This window comes from Tachypleus tridentatus, chromosome 10 (genome assembly GCF_004210375.1).
Source record: "Tachypleus tridentatus isolate NWPU-2018 chromosome 10, ASM421037v1, whole genome shotgun sequence".
Lineage (NCBI taxonomy): Eukaryota > Metazoa > Arthropoda > Merostomata > Xiphosura > Limulidae > Tachypleus > Tachypleus tridentatus.
Window position 1 is genome coordinate 139,932,519 of NC_134834.1, and position 10,204 is coordinate 139,942,722.

Below are 10,204 nucleotides of genomic sequence, written 5' to 3' on the forward strand. Positions count from 1 at the left end.
GTTAATTAACAAAACTACAATTAAAATATTCTTGCTTTTAAGTGCATAAAAACTAGAAAAATTATCTTCAATACAACCATAAATTGTTTCATCAATGCTGTTAAACTGCTTAAAGGTATATGAATATATTCTTTAAACTTGTAAATTCAATTTTTTTAATTTGGGTAGATTGTAAAATGTTATATGTCAACCAACTACATAAATTTTTATCCAGTACCGACGAAGACTTTCTCCATATTCCTTGACTCGTAAAAAAAGTGTTTTTTTGTTTATGAATTTCGCGAAAAGCTACACAAAGGCTACTTTTTGACCAGCTAGTATTTAGGCTAATTTCATAGTGTTTACATTTTCCCTATTAAATGTTAAAAACGTTTTTTACTTTTAATTTCCCTTTTCTTATTTTCATCTTTCAAAGCTCTACTCAAATAAGTGGTTGAGTCTAACAACGCAAAATGCATATTTTTTTATGTTCATTGGCCTTAAGATTTTATCCCGAAGTGTATTTCATCACACTCATTAAACATAACTCTTTATGGTCCTAAGAAAAGAAAGTCAACTAATCGAAAGCACTTGAGTTTGGGTCTTGATTTGAAAATATTAGAACTTTTGTAGGTGATTCCATGTGCTAACCAATTAACCTGAATTTATTCTTTATTTAGCATCAAAATGTTGAGCGTGTTTTCCTTGTACATACACATTTTTTATACATGTACATATACTTTTCTTTCTGAATATATAAATAAGTATACATTGTCTTTCTGACTAATCTTTGTTTCTGGTGACTGCTAGAGAAATCGATAACTGGCTACGATGAATGGTTGATTATTGAAAATTTTAACCAATTTGGACAATAAAAGGTCTTTGCTTATGCTGAATGTTTCTTGTATTTGAACGATGGGAAGAAAAGTGGGGTGTGTTTTGATGTTTTCTACAACATAACACATCTTTCATTGAATTCCTGAAATTGTTTGAAAGGAATGCATACAATATGGGGTTAATTCCTGGATTAAAATATAATAATAAAATTGAACCAATCGTAATGAACACGGATTCCTTAGTACCCCCAACAAAATTAGGTGACCAGTGTTGCTAAAGTTTACGGTCGTAGAAGGGCAAATTACATAACGCAAAACCTAATACAACCGTTAACAACAGACGAACTACTTTCCTTCTTGCATTAATAACTGTTCTTAGAGCTTGAGAAAGACATTGCTGTAGAAGGGCGATAGTTTGAGAATTTCGACTTTCTAACGTGTTCCTCTTTGTCCTTGTAGAGGTAGCTTTCTGGTTGCATATCTGTCTAGTTCTGCAAGACTACATTACAAGAGCAACAATGTCCCGCCATAACAAGTTTAGATATGTTTTTTACTGATAGATGAAGTTTTCGACAAATACAAGTTCCACCATCCTTGCTAATAACGAAATGAGCTCCGTGAATGTGTTGAGAACTTCCCGATTGTTGCCCGTGGCAACAGAGGAAAGAGGAATGAGATACTTGGAGATAAAATTACTTTTAGCTGACGCAAGTTGGAAGGGTTTTAACTCTACATCATGCATGTTCTCATGCTCAAGAGACTTTGAGTTACCTCTCCAAAGACGAATACCAATTATCGTGTACAGTATAGCGATTATAACTAAAGGAACAGTTAGGAGAAACACAAAATTAACTATGTCATACACTTTAAAATCATAATAGCGTCTATGCAAGAAACATTCAGTCGTAGTACCTGATGGTGATAGAATCTTTGCTGTACCGTGGATAACAATAGAGTGCACTTATCAACCACACAAATGCTACAACTACTCGTAGTCATTTCAAAGTAAAAGTAACAGCATGCTTACTCCACAATGGATGTAAAATAGCCATGTACTTCTCGATACAAATGATCATTGATATTGTAATAGAAGCAGTGTAGCTCAAACTCTGAATAAAATGGTACATTTTACAAAGAAAGTTTCCAAATGGCTAACTATTCATCAAATACAGTGAGAGGTTTTGAAAAACACAGAATACACACACGCAAAAATCAGCTACAGCAAGATTTGTCCGAAAAAAGTTCGTTACTGTACGTAGGCGCCGATGGAGGAAAACAACAATCATGATAAGCAAGTTTCCTGAAATGCAAATGAAAACAAATATATTTGATTGTTTTTCTTAAAACTGGTGTACAAACAAGTATAAAAACACATCTGAGAAACGTTTTTAAATTAGATATCAGACTCGAATTACAAATCATCAGCAAAAAATAGTATAAAAATGTTTTTAAATTATTTAAATTTGTTAATAGTTTGTTTGTTTGTTTTGAATTTCGCGCAAAGCTACTCGAGGGCTATCTGCGCTAGCCGTCCCTAATTTAGCAGTGTAAGACTAGAGGGAAGGCTGTTAGTCATCACCACCCATCGCCAACTCTTGGGCTACTCTTTTACCAACGAATAATGGGATTGACCGTCACATTATAACGCCCCCACGGCTGAAAGGGCGAGCATGTTTGGTGCTACCGGGATTCGAACCCGCGACACTCGGATTACAAGTCGAACGCCTTAACACGCTTGGCCATGCCGGGCCCTTGTTAATAGTAAACTACCTTTCCTTCTTAGCTAAAACAGTTGTATTGTAAACGTTTAGATAAAACAATGCTATTGTTTTTTACTTTAGAGAAGTAAATGGAATAGTGAGCTCATATTTTAATAAAAATATATTGAAATCAGATCATGAAGTTTTATTTTTAGAATTTAAGTCATTATAAATGGATTATATCATGCTTTATTTTATTACTTTCACGTAACTTCAAAAATCGTATATTGAATAAAGATTTTAAAAAGACAGATAGAACATGTTACACTTTTAATAGCATTAAATTTAAATTATCATCACTGCTATAATCATTGTTTTGTTACGAGAACAAAATGTTTCTGCTACAACTAGTAGCTCACTTGTTCATAGTTGTTACTACCATGATAATCACTTCCGAAATAAAAAAGTTAACACCTGAGTGACATAGGATAGTTGTGGTATTAACATAAATACAAAGTATTAACACAAAAAAAGAAACGTGATACCTAAACGAGATGTGACTGACACTATCTCAGAATACACGCTGCATTTACGTAAAAGACAGTGATACTAAGATATATGTAACATTAATAAAGAAACGTCATTCTGATGTAATAAATACGTGATAATTTACAATGCATATGCAATACAAACACAAGAGAAACGTCGAATTAACCATTCAAATACAAATGTAAGTTGTATAAAGAAAAAGATCTATGTTACTAATACAAAATTCTGTAAAAAATTATATGTAAATATATCTATCCAACTTTTTTTTTCTCATTGAAGCGTATAAGAACGTGGTGAGCTGCAGTTAGCCAAAAATTCAGTTATTATAAATATATATTTCTAAATGTTTATAGCACTTTATTAAGAATGAGAATTCTATTTTTAAGATTATATTGAAAATATAATTGCAGGTAAAACAACTTTTCCGCAATTATAAGTCATGTATTGAAGACATCTTAATATAATAAACAGATATTTGTTTGTGATGATGAAATGAAATCGTTAAGAGGTATTATAACTCGTCCTGTTACGACAGTGATTGATTTGAAGGCATCATATTTTTCAGAAACATTTTCATCGTAGTCTTCTCTAATCTTTCTCTAAAAACAAGAGCGATAGGTTCAAAGTAAAGATAAAGGAAATCCTACTGATTTATAAAACAACTTTTCGATATCCGTTACATTTCGCTGTATCTGCATTAAAGTTCTATATTATTCAAATGGCGATTTTCACCGTTCAGTTATATGCAGCCTGGTACATTGTTGTCATTCATGATGTATTCTGTTACCATATGTATCTCTACCAAGACACCTTGTAACATTGTTCATTTTTCCAAAAAGATCAGCATAAGCAACCAAATATTGGTTTCAGCATACATATTGGTGAAAACAAAATTTTAAATATACTGTAATCAAAAATACGTTTACACCACGTTGAGTTCAGATTTTCATTCTCACTAGATTTCAACCCCTTTTATGAGACTTAATGAAGAGAGACAAAAAAAATAATATAAAAGTTAGAATTAATAAGAGTGAAAGTCTAAAATTCATGGTACCTGGGGAAAAACTGACTAAAATACTCACGCTATTGACATTTTAAAATAGGTAATTTAAAATCTTTATTGGTAATCTCTAACTGCCTCAAAAACAGACATTACATTTTTCCTCATATTAACATTATCAAAAGACTGCAGAAATAATTTTGAAAAATATAATTCAACAAAAGTGAAATGTTACAACGAAGTAGGAATAAAAGGACTATCAGGGACAACAGAGGACAAAGAAGGTAGCTAAACATTCTCTAAATTGTGATTTTTAAGAAGTAAACCTTACAAAGGAAATATGCTTCAAACTTAGCTAATAAGTTGTTTTTTTCTAATTAGAGTATGAGTTTTACCTTTTCACAACTTTTATGCAACATTTTTTCACTCTTGAGAAAACACTACTTGAATAAGTACAAAAACAAACTAAAGTTATTGCAAATCGAAGTCAGAAGTTCAATACATTGCTGAATATACATAATTTTTAAAAATAAAGTCAAGTTAGGTTTGTTACCTAAACGTTGTGATTTTTTCTAAATAATAAAATATTGAACAAATCAAAAGTCGCGTTAAATGATAGACATAATAAAGGAAAGTATTTGCTTTAGAATTTTAATTTTCAAAAAGAAGAGTTCGTTACAGAAATAAAAACTAGAGGGAATAAAGTGAAATATATTTATAAGGTTGCTAAATAACTACGTATATCTACAAATGTACATTTATTAGCTCAATATTTCACTATTACAGCTTCAAGAGCTACCGATATCCTATATGTTCACTAATCTCGTTGAAACTCAATTGGATAACTGTAATCCATCAGAGTTAATCGATGTTGAAAAAAAGTTTAAAATTGTTCAGATCACATTAGAATAATACCAAATTTCTTAAAGTTTTGAAAACAAACTGAACCAATAACGATAAATGAACAATATGTAAATTAGCAAAAATTGGTATAGTAGTTATATATAAAATAACGTATCTTCATACTTGCTACATTATATTATTATATTATTACATACATAAAAATTTCGAAAAAACATAAATAATCATTACGAAAATGTATCAAGACTTATTCAAAGGCCAAACATACTACTATTAAGAATTCCATTAACATTCTTACACTACAAGTCAACCTTTACATTCATTTATTTCACGTTTATTTGTTTCGATCAACATTAATTTAATATTTCGGTAAAGAAAGCTATTAAATTTGTTCCAAGGCATTTAATTGGCTGTAGAGGTCCTATGACACGATTTTCATATTCCGCTGACCTATCACAATTAAAGTTTTCTCTTTTATGAAATTACCAGAAGGAATGTGTTTACACAACTGCATTCCATGGTTTTGGTGACTCACAACAATATATTGTTATTGTTTTTGCTGCAGATTGTTCTGATTGACAAAACTTTGTTACAAACATTAAATATCTGTTTGCTTTCTCTTATTATGTCTATCAACAGTAATTTGGTTGTAATTACACAGACTTGTGAATTTAAACTTCATAAAAGTTTTGGGTTTAATAACCGATATCCCACAATTCAGCTACGGAGATTTCGAAAATATTATATATGACAAGTAAGGAAATAAAAAAAATAAATAAATTGTTATTATGTTGGAGTCATTTACACAACCTCTTTTTTCACAGCGAAATCTTACGATTTCCTTCTTAAGTCGCTGAAAGCTCTGGTATTCTTTCTCAAGCTCTTTCCAAATCAGTATCGTTTTTATATTTAATCTTGCACCCGTTTCCTGCATTGCATTATAATATATCAACTACATACTCAACTAATAAAATAACGAAATATTAATGAACTAACATGCAAATAGTACTTCAGAAGCAACTACTAAAATAATAAGTAAAGCAATTAATAACACATAAATAAAATTTCAGAATCAATCAATAAAACTGGCAAAATAGTTACTAATTTACCATTTCTAAAACAAGTAAAACAACGAAAAATTAGTCACGATTTAAAATATAAATACTAATTTCAAATCAACGTATAGTCATAAATTAGTCATAAATTGACATGGAAATGCTACATCAAAATCAGCTAATAAAACAATGATAAGCTATAGTCATGATTTAATATATACATACTTCAAAATTTACTAATAAAAATCACAAACTAGTTATGAACTAATACTTAATTAAAACAATAAACTATTAAAAGAACACAAAACTGCAATTACTATTGATATCGAAATATCACTTCAATCTTAGCTACTAAAATAATGACAATTGAGTTTTTAATTAACATACAAACACTCATTCAAAAACCAATTAGAAAATAAAGAGCATATAATATAATTTATATTTGTATAAACTTTTAAAATCAAGTAATAATACAATGACAAACTACAGTGGTTCCTAATGATGTGAACTAATAATTTTGCTGTGCTGAAAATTTATTATCTGCTACTCTATACACGAACTTATTACACGTGCTACAGCCCTTCCAAAATCCCTATAGGAATCAAATGATTACAACGTGTGTCTCATGCAAATTATCTTGCATCACTTATGCACATATAGAAGCATAGCACACTCGTGTGACGCATGTGACTCTCTGTGCACCTCTTCCGAAATATCACTTCGAAATTTGGACTGCATTTGGACGTCTCTCTCCATTGTATTCTTAATCGCAAGTTGGAATATATCATATGCTCTACACCAACAGAACACCACTTCTCTAGTCTGAACCGAATGGTTATAACCATCTAATGTGGAACCCACCCAGCAGAGCTACTTCATAGTCATCTTCCCCAGCAGTCTGGAATTGGTAATTGGTAACAACTCCTATACTCCACTAGAAGAAAAGAAGAAAGGAGTGTGAGAATGCATTGGGCAGTCCTGAGGAGTATCGAGACCCAAGATAGTGTAATATGTATTCACAAAACCCTATTTTAATTAGCAGACCATACTGATTTATTCAATCATGGCATGAAAGAGACTGATAATATCTGCTTTTGCTTTACCCATGAAATCCATGGGTATTACAGACTGGGACAGGTAAATTTATGAAGCAAATATTGTAAGGTTATTCAAATACAAGGGATCCTGCGAAATATCCCATCTCAAAGGTGAGCGTGTTGAGCCATGGAAAGAAATCATGATTCAACACGTCATACATTATAGATTAGAGTTAAGAAATATCTGGTAATATCTCGCCACAGAACAGGAATAAAAGATATGAAAATTGTGTCCAGAAAGAAAAATAATTAATAAAGACCTACTCAAGTCACACCAAAAATTGCTATGTAGTTATAGGTGGAAAGATAAAACCTGATAAATCCAAAACTTCTGCATGATGTAAATAATTGGAGATAAACGTGCTAAAGTTGGTCAATAATTTTGATTGCAGGATTTTCTCCAGAGTAAGACGAGAAGTAAGTTGCGTTATTTCACTGGTTGATAGATAACTGTACAAAGTATACTGGAAAGGGAACAAAGAGGAATAAGTCAAACGAATCCAATTTGTGAGTGTGAAAAGAAAGAGATCCGTGGATGAACAGGGTAGCCAAGAGGTAGAGACTAGAATGGGAATCATGGCTGAAGTCATGCAGGCAATAAGACAAAGAAGAGCATGCACAGAACACAGAAGTCTATTCAGATTGGGAGGAGGTATAGATGTAAAAGAGGGTAGAAAATTTGGCAAAACGGAGGAACTCTCCTCACAGTCTACTGAAATTTGAGGAGGGGATGAACAATTAGAATAAAGGAGAAGATGTGTGTGGTGATAAAGCGTACATTTAACATCAATAGTGATTAATCAGACCATCAAAGCCTATAGGTCAGAAGTAAAAAACCCTTAAGGGACAGATGATACATGTTCGAATGAAGATAAAACAAAGGAATGAAGACTACATTAATATCCCAATCTGAAAGGGCAGGTGGCCTAGCAAATCAAAGAATCCCAAAATAAATGGATTAATATTATAAGGACTGATGAAAGAAATACTCTGCAGTAACAGAAAAAGCAAAAGGTATGGAATAAAGATGCCTGATAACCGGAAACGAAAAAGACGAAATACTCCAATTGAAATCCCATACGAGGAATTCAAAAACACCAGAAACAGTATGACACACAATGGTAAATCCCCGAGCCTGGGTCTATGTGCAAAAGACACCTCAGATACCATTCCATGGAGGATTGTTGTTGTTGTTTTGAATTAAGCACAAAGCTACACAATGGGCTATCTGTGCTCTGCCCACCACGGATATCGAAATCCGGATTTTATCGTTGTAAGTCCGCAGGGGCTCCATGAAGGAAGAAATGAATAAAATGAGAATTACACAATAGGATAAACCAAAACTACTTGCCAAAACCTGTAAAAAGCTAGGTGTGAAGATGGAGAGCATAAATTCAAGATGTAAGAGCAGTGATTTGAGCTAACGAAGAAGATCAGATATTAAAGGAAGTGGTAATGAAGGAAGTACTTTTTGTGGAGTAATCGAGGAAACCATGATTGAGCTGGCCAGTAGGGAGCAACAAGAAGGATCTAACATAGACTGTCATGGATCATGCTACCCAATAAATGAGAGCTGTGGTAAAAGCATCGATGTAACTAATGCCTAATAGATTGCAAAGCAACCAGAAATGATAAACCATAATGAGGTTTAAAACATCTGGGAAATGACATGTAATTAACTGAACGTGGCGCATGTGGACTCAATATAGGATATACAATGGGCTAAAAGAGATGAATTTCAACTGGGTACTGTTTTGGTAATTGATATAAACCACCAGGACCATATCAAAGATAAATTATGCACAAACCTCGGATATAAGAGTCAAGTAAACAGGTACGAGATAAAACAGTATAACAATTTAAAATATCTCAACAACAAATAAACCATGTTTGTAAGGCCCAGCATGAAGACGATAAACGATCCAACGTGAAGTAATGTAGAAAATAATGTCCCCAGAAAAACCCTCAGAATTTCTGTGAAGAGTCTCAAACAGGAGAAGGATCATGAAAAGGAACCACAATATGGTCGTGAGGGTACAAGAGAAGCGAGAAACGTAAGCGTAAATAAGACTAAAGGGATATTCAAGGGCCGTACCTTAACAGGAAAAATCGAGCCAAACAGCTGTTGGTCGGGATGTGGACAGTCAGCCATATGAGAGACTTGAGCATATGGTCCAAAGTCTTTGGCAGATAAAGTATATACTACCACCACCATCGTCCAACTCAGAAGTAAATTTGTCAGCATCAACGGAAATGCTTGGGGACAGAAAAAATATCAAATAGGATTGGGAAGTATGGTCATGCAATAACAAAGACCTCGGGTCATAAGATAAAGAAGAAAAAGTTTGTTGGTCTTTTTTTTAATATCGTGCGAAGCTACTCGAGGACTACCTGCGCTAGCCGTCCCAGTTTAGCAGTGTAAGACTAGAGGGAAGGCAACTAGTCATCACCACCCACCGCCAACTCATGGGCTACTATTTTATCCGCGAATAGTGAGAATGACCGTCACACTATAACGCCCCCACGGCTGAAAGGCCAAGCATGTTTGGTGCGACCGGGATTCGAACCCTCACTCGTCGGATTACGAGTCGAACGCCTTAACCATCTGGCCATGCCGGCTCGTCAAGAGAAAGAGATAAAACATCATTTACCTAAGAAATAAAGGTCTGAAAAACCATAAACGCCAGAACGGAACGGTATGGGATAGCACGACAAAATCAGGTGGATTTGAACAAGTGATCTAAGACCTTGTCAACCTGACCAAGTCCTAAGGTTTAGGATCCATATAATGCTCAGTATCCATGTAAATAAACTAAACAAATTTCTTGTCAGATCGCAAGCACCTGAAGCCTGTGATATAGCGCCTGTAGATGGTGTTACATCTCAAGTGGTATACAATTCCGGAATCCTTGTTGAATCAGTTAACAAAATCTTTTCAAATAGAAAAATTCGACCAGAAAAACGACAAATAAATTGAAATAATACAAAACACGAGTATAAGAAATTATATTAAACCATTTACAGAAATTACGATCTCAAACATTGAACAAGAAAAACCTTTCGAGTGTAAGCATTGCCAAACGAGAAATGTTAATTCGGTGGATGTATCGAGAGAGTCACATTCATC

The 10,204-nt window shown here is 33.2% G+C and overlaps 1 pseudogene; it reads right to left on the minus strand.

The window, feature by feature from the left end:
* Positions 1 to 1,365: 1,365 nt before the first annotated feature.
* LOC143228521 (trissin receptor-like) lies at positions 1,366 to 9,292 on the minus strand (annotated as a pseudogene).
* Positions 9,293 to 10,204: the final 912 nt, after the last annotated feature.